General features: G+C 36.6%; 1 long non-coding RNA gene across 1 annotated transcript; it reads right to left on the reverse strand.

Annotated features, from left to right (window-relative positions):
• Positions 1–374: 374 nt before the first annotated feature.
• On the reverse strand, positions 375–3,516 carry LOC131221395 (uncharacterized). The gene is made up of 5 exons (XR_009159236.1): positions 3,392–3,516; positions 2,941–3,006; positions 2,460–2,544; positions 1,419–1,576; positions 375–1,270 (listed from the first exon to the last, which is right to left on the reverse strand). It is a non-coding gene; the product is annotated as an uncharacterized LOC131221395 (long non-coding RNA).
• Between the last annotated feature and the right edge of the window lie 4,456 nt (positions 3,517–7,972).

The raw sequence follows: 7,972 nt of genomic DNA on the forward strand, positions 1-7,972 counted from the left end.
CATTGGCCACGCCCATTATGTAATGCAGCGTTTAACCAGTCCTCTTCAAAAACAATGGGCCCATATCAGTGCCAATACACCCACAAAGTCTCCTATTCATTTTTTTCCAAGTTTCCTATTGGTTTTTTTTTTTCACTTGCTTCTTCATTTCAACCATGGAAGAAGTTCTAAAACTCTTTTTATATTTACATCTAGGCCTATTTTGGGGATAAAAACACAAAATTTAAATGAGATTGATGAATCAAAGTAGAATGAACCATTTTTTGGAAAATTTAATGGGAGAAAAAAATTGGGTGAAATAAAAAGGTCTATCAGCTGATACAAGGGAACATAACGATTCCTATCCAATAGTCACATTTAAAAATAATAATAAGAAGAAGACAGGAAATACAGCCCTCCATATCCAGATCAATAATCATGGCTTTCTGGAATACAAGTTCAGCAGTGAATGTGGGCCAGGTTGGATGTTTTGGCTAGAGCTTAAGGCCCATGGGCTGGGCCCACATAAGAGTTTTGAGGCCTGATAATTAATTGGACTAGAACAAAGCTGGGATAATATAGCAACGCCATAAGGTTATGCACTTGGCTATCATCCTCGCCTAGATGGTTTGACAGCAGGATTTGCCATGAAAAACAACAACGATGAGAATGACAACAACAATTATGATGATGAATGATAAAGCATAAGTAAGATGCTGAAGCATGCACCTGAAAAGTGTTTTTTCGGCACCAAGGATCTGAAGTGTAGAAGCAGGGCACTTAGCTAGATTTGTAAGACTTCCAGCACGGGAAATCAAACAGGCACCAACAACTTCACCAAGAATAATATCATGTATTTTTAAAATTTTTTTAAAGATAATCAGTTCATGCATTTAGCACAAGATCTACGACAGAGGAATGCTATGAAATTTAAGAAAATGCCATCAAAGATTTTTTTAATTAAAAAAAAAACTGAAACTATTGAAACTATAAATGATACATCAACATCACAATCCATCCTTTGGCTGATTGTTTGGTTTTAGAAAGGAAAAGGAAATCAATCTCCTCAATCCTCGTCTTTTGCAAATAAGGGAAACCATCACATCTGAGGAAATTGATTTCATTTTCTCACTTATTTATTTCCACCAATCCAAACAGCCCCTAATGGAATGGATGTGATAGAAAGTTCAATCGGAATATGTACCTGGAACTCAATGTGCCTGGGATTTTTTATGTGCTTCTCCAAATAAACTCCATTACCAAATGCAGCTGTAGCTCTGCTCTTCACTTGCTGCACAAAAAGAAAGAAAGAAAAAAGGACAATACAGTGTGAATTTTAAAGACAAACATAGAAAGAATTGTATGCCGGATCATGTTAATGCATCTTACATTTGTATTAAGCCCAAAGATGAGCAGCCAAGGCAGCCAACAATATAGACCTGAAAACATACAACACTCTTCATCCAACGCAAGAATTCCCCTCCAAACCTATAGATCTGCAACCAACAATTCCTCCAAATAAGCACTCTTCATCCATTCTGCAACCATCCCAACACAGAATGCAAGTCATCCAAACAGACTACACAACTCTTCCAATCTGCACCCATCACATCACAGTATCCAATTACTCTACACATGCAGACCTGCAACCAACAATTAATCCAAACAGGTACATCATAGAATCCTCTATTCACCAACCATCACAACATAATGACACTTGTGCTGCCCACCAATTAGTTGATATGGCCCTCAAGACCAAAGGTAAGCAATCAAAGCAGGTAGCCAATCAAATAGTCCAAATTGTAAGGTCGAATTTTAGATCCACTGTGAACCAAAAACTACACTTATTTAATCAGTTTATTTTGAGTTAATGCATGCCTCAATTGAAACTGATCGCGACAAAACAAAGAGTAACTGCACATATTTCCTATTTCCACAGAAAAATTCCTACTTTGCCAAAAAACGCATCTGATTGCTCTCTTGCTATTTAAATTACCCTTATTTTTTTCCAAACATCAAAATTCGAAAAGACAATAAGAAGAGGACAACAAGAAGAGGATAAGTCCTTGGGACAACCAGATCTTCAACAGCTTGCATGCATTCATCAGGAACATTTGTATAAAATGTCTTCCTCACTTTAGCTTGAGCTCCAAATTACAATTCTGTTACTTTGACTTTGTACGTGCACTACTCCCTGGTCAACGGTAGGAAAAAACATTTTTTTAACTGAATGTCTGGAATTCAATTTGCTCAGGCATCCAAACAGCCCAATTTCCAGAGCCAAATCACAAATAACAATGTTCAAGATTTCATGGTTGATGACAAGTCAGCCTCTCAAATCTATATTGGTAGAGATCTTTCTCTGACACAATAAATTGCTACTACTGAGAAGAAACAGATAAAGCCCAACATCATGCTTTTCAAAAAATAAAAATAAAGCTCAAGATTGTCCTATTTTCTCCGCCTAGGCACATAGATACCTGATTCAGTTTCTACTGAAAATGGAGCCAACATCTTGACATATTGTAATGCACACTACTGCTTTTTCTCTTCTGCTTTTCTCAGCTGCAAAAGAGGCAACAGGTAAATAAATACATTGAAATGCTCAGAAAAACTCAATTAGATTTTAAATCATAGTTGATGTCAAAGTGAATCGAACTGCAAATTGGGCAGTAGATCATAGATTTTTCCAGAATTCCTTAGACTAATTACAAAACCCAAAGGAAATCAAGATTGACATATGGTAATGCACACTACAGCCATTATACAACAAATGCCATGTTCGAGGTACACTTTACAACACAAAGAAGGCATTCAGATGTGACAAGTTTGGTCGATGGCTTAGTGAATGAGGCCATTACAAATCAAAACAGTACTAGAGATTTCATTGGCCAAAATCTACAGAAATTTGGGGGAAAACAGAAACTGAGTAAGAAAAATCAGGGAAATGTGGATTCAAACCTTATGGATGGACTGAATACAATCCCTAAGTGCACAGACCAGATCTGAACTCCAGCCGATCCACACCTGCGAAATCCGATCGTCAGAAGCTCGATCAGATCAATGGCTCGCTGTTTCTGGTGAAGCGAGTGAGAGGGAGAGGGAGAGGGAGAGAGAGAGAGAGAGAGAGAGAGAGAGAGAGAGAGAGAGAGAGAGAGAGAGAGAGAGAGAGAGAGAGAGATCGGGCGATCGACAGTGAGGGAGTGGGAGACAGATGGGCAGAGGGATCGAGAGGATTGAGGGTTTTCATCCTTCTTGACCTTGGCCTTGTAGATGTAGGACATCCTCATGCCGCAACAGAGAAACAGGTGGAAAAAAACCCTTGTGCCCTTTCACCATTTTTGCTGTAGAGGGTTTTGCCAAGAGAGAAACAGGTGGAAAAAAACACTAGAAGACATAGACCACGAATTACCTGGTTGTGCTCGTTGAGGCTCTCTTCGTCGAGCTCCGAGTTGGAGAGGAAGAGGGAGAGAGAGAGTGGGAGACTGATCGAGATCGAGAGAGAGAGAGAGATCAAGAGGGAGGGAGAGATACTGAGGGAGAGAGAGGGGCTGAAACAGGGACTGGTTTGGGCGCTGGTTAGGCCTCAACTCTTGAGAGAGGGACACGGATTAGCTACTGACAAGTTGAGTAGGCTCGCTACTGAATTGGCGTCACCAAGTTATGTTGGCCCCACTATGATGTATGTTGTGTATCCACACCATCCATACATTTTGAGAGATCATTTTAGGGTATGATACAAAGAATAAAGCAGATCCAAGGTTGGAGTGGACCCCACCATAGAAAACAGTGGAGAGAGTGACTCCCACCGTTTAAACCTTCCGAAGGTCCACCATGATGTTTATTTGAGATCTAACCTGTTCATGTGTTGAAGAAGACATGAAAGAAGGGAAAACACAAATACTAGCTTGATCGAAAACTTTCGTGGGCCTTAGAACTTTTTAATGGTGGGCATCAGTCTCTCCCCACTGTTTTCTGTGATGGGGTCCATTCGAGCTTTAGATCTGACTCATTCTTTGGATTATGCCCTAATACAATCTCTCCAAATGAATGGATGGTGTAGATACAAAACATACATCATGGTGGGGCCCACAGAAGTTGGTGACGTAACTTCAGTGGCGAGTCTCGCTACTCAACCTGTCAGTATCTAATCCGCACCCTTAAGAGAGGGGGCTGGGTGACGTGATCAAGTTTTGTGGGTCATATCATGAGGTATGTGTTATATCCAAACCGTCCATCCATATGGTGAGCTCTTCGTAAGGCTTGAGACAAAAAATAAGACAGATCTAACTATCAATTGGACCACATGATCAAAAGCATGTAGGGGATTAAACGTCTACCATTGAAACCCTTTTGGGGGTCACAGAAGTTATGGATCAATATGAAATTTGCCGTTCCTCTTCATCCAGGTCTTTGTGACCTTATGAACAGATTAGATGGAAAATATACCTCATGGTGGGCCCTACGAAATTTTTAACGGTGAAAATCATCACCCACGCTGGTATTTGTGGTGTGGTCCATTTAATCTTTGGATATGATGCATTTTTTGGATAATTCTCTAAAATGATCTTGAAAAATGGAAGAACGGTGTGGGTTGATCCCAAATTTCGGTAAATCCAAAGCTCAAGTGGACGATGCCACATGAAATGGTGTGGAATAATGATTTCCACCATTGATACCTTCCTTGGGCCCACAGTAATGTTTATTTGCCATCCAACCTATTCATAATATCAAAAAGATATGGATGTAAAGAAAACACAAACATCAGCTTGATCCAAAACTTCTGTGGCCTTTAAGAATTTTTTCAATGGTAGAGGTTCAATCACACTATTTCCTGTGGTGTGGTCCACTCGAGCTTTGGATATGCTTCCTTTTTTTCTCTAGACCTAAAATTATCTGTTAACATGGATAAAATGAGTGGATAAATTAAATAAATAACGGTGGACACCACAAGAGTTTACTCAGTATGCTAAGGGTACTGAGTAACTCACCTAAATGTAGTGGAGAGGGGTTTCCTTAAAATATTCATAATCATATATTGGGCCTGCCTAAATATGATTCATATATCCAACCCACTCATTATGTGTGTCCCACTTGGATGAGGGGTCAGACCAAGTTTCAACCACATCCAAAACTAATGTGGGCCCCACCAAGTGTTTTTATATTTTTTTAAGATGTCTTCACATGGTTTTAGATGGTATGGTCCACCTGAGTTTTGTATACGGATGATTTTTGAGATATCTCATAATTTAAAGGGGAAACATCAAGTGCATGGTGTTGATGTTCGACACACATCATGATGGTGCCCACAAAACTTACTAACATCAATTCTTAGGTTCTCGCGAGGTCAATAAGTTGGGTCACAATTTTGACCAAAATATTTAGTCCATTTTATATGTTCGGTCCATTCACTCTATTTTACTGATCAATACCCTCAATTTAACTAGTTACTCGCCCCGATCAAGCTACATATGAGAAAGATATTGGGCATACAAGATATATCAACAATTTGAGTGAAATTTGATTTAAACATCTAAAGTTATTTACTCTTCACTCTGAACTAATTAGATTGTTCAAAAACGGTTAAAGGTTCAACTAGTGGATATGCCTAATAATTTATTAAAAAATATATTTTTTTTTCATGGATAAATTTCAATTTCCATTTAAAAATAACAATTTTTTTTTTTCAAAATGTATATTTTTTCACTCTTAATTTTTCTTTGAAAAATTTTAACAAAATATCATTTTTATTATAAAACATTTCAAAAAAAAAAAAATTTAAAATAAAAATTCTAAATTTTTTTTTAAAATCTCAAAAAATTTCTCAAATTTTAATTATTTTTTTCCCAAAAATTTCAAAATGTCAATTTTTTTTTTCTTCAAAAGCATCATTTTATTTTCAACATTTCAATTTTCTTTTTTAAAATGATATATTTTTTTTTCCAAAATCTCAGTGTTCTTATAAACAACTTTTTCTTTTAATTTCAAAATTTGAACATTTTCAATTATTTGTCAAAATCACAAATTTTTTCAAGTTCTTTATTTTTCATTTCAAAATGTTTGTTTTTTGTTGAAGTGTCGATTTTTTAATATCGTTTTATTTTAAAATTTTCAATTCTTTCTAACTTCTCCAATTTATTTATTTTTTTTAGCATTTTTTTCGAACTTGTCAATTTTTATTGAACTTGTCAGTTTTATTTTATTTTTCAAAATACAAATTCTCATTTTCTTTTTCGAAATATTTTCATTTTTCAACATTGTGAAAATTTTCACTTTTTTAAAAATATTTTTAACTTTCTTTTTCAGGAGATTATTTTTTTTTCTTGAAATCAAATTCTTTTTTTTGAAAATTACCTACTTTATTCAATATTCTTTCCTGTTCCCACAAAATAGATTTTTATTAAATCACGATTTTTATTTTTTCAAAATCTAATTTTTTTCTCAAACATTGTTAAATTTTTTTTATACTTTTCAATATTCTTTTTCATGTTATATTACAAATCATTTAAATATTAGTTTTAAATTAAAAAATAAAAATAAAAATTCCATTCATTTGATATAAAAACAAAATAAATTTTCTTTCTACATTTAATCAATTGTTAAAAAATAATCTTAGATTCAAATATGTATAATTAAACCACTGAAATTCTATTAAAAAATAATTATTAGACTACAAAAAAACTTAATTTTCCACCATATTCTTTAAAAAAAAAATGAAAAAAAAAATGTTTTAAGGCAGAAGTCCTTTTATGACGGACCATGATCCGTTGCAAAAGCAACTGAAAAGCGTTGTCAATTGGTATTTTGGGCAGGAATTTGCAATTGATCATATTCCGTCGTAAAATCAAATTTTGCGATGGCTTTAGTTCGTCGCTAACTTACGACGGACCAAAATCCGTCGTAAATCATATTTTAGTGACGGATTCTGGTCCGTCATGAAATTCCGCAACATTTGGACCACGAATTTTCGAGAAAGATAGCGACAGACTTTTTCCGTTAGCGACGGATTAAATCCATCGTTAAACCAATAGTCCATCGCAAATTTGCAATTTTGGCGTAGTGACACAATTGCAATCCAAACATTCCATGACGCGTATGAGTGATGAGGGTGTAAGTGCGCCACTCGGTGATGATAACGTAAAACATTCTCCTTCCCAAGGAGGGAATAGGTCTAGATGCATAGACAGGTACTCTAAACTACGAATAAATCCTCTAGTGGGGGCCCAAGACTTAGGGGTAACGCACGAGCTAGGAAAGGCCATATAAAAGCCCGAGGGAAGAAACGGTCCTAACAAGGGTCTATATGGACCTTCAACCACCTATACCCACCCTATGAGCCTACCTTAGGGCCACCAAAGAGGACATCCAACGTCAACTGGGTTTCAAAAGGTAGCCCACTACCTACACGTGTACAAGGCAAGGCCCAAGGCCTAAGCAATTCATGGCCTAGTGGGCTATATACCAAGCCCAACACATAGGAAACATGATGGGCCCTCAAGCAGGGTTTGGGTCCAATCATAAAGATCATGAGTCCACATATTGTAGTGGGCCTAATGGGCAACCATTATTCCAACCATATGGGCAAATTCTTATGTTTGAAACAAGTAAGTTGGGCCTCACATCTTGGCACGAGTATGGGGTTGATTTGATGGGCAACCAAGGGCCAATTACTTGAGTATTTTAGCCCATAAAACCCATCATGATAGTATGTTAAATATAGGTTCAAAGGTCAGGGGCCTATCATGAAAGTTTTAGGACAATGGGCCTAAGAAACCCAACATATAGCTATGAATATTATTCCAATAAAAACTCAATTGAAGTGGGCCTTAAGAGTGCACTAATTAAGCCTAAAACCTAATTAAAATAGGGAAAGATATGTGGAAAATATCTCCAAATCTGGTGGGTCATGCTACCCCAAAACATGCATTTATAGGCAGCCACTTGGACATAGTGCTGAAATTCCAGCCCACCCACTATCTGGGCTTGCTGGAAA

Source organism: Magnolia sinica, chromosome 12 (genome assembly GCF_029962835.1).
Source record: "Magnolia sinica isolate HGM2019 chromosome 12, MsV1, whole genome shotgun sequence".
Lineage (NCBI taxonomy): Eukaryota > Viridiplantae > Streptophyta > Magnoliopsida > Magnoliales > Magnoliaceae > Magnolia > Magnolia sinica.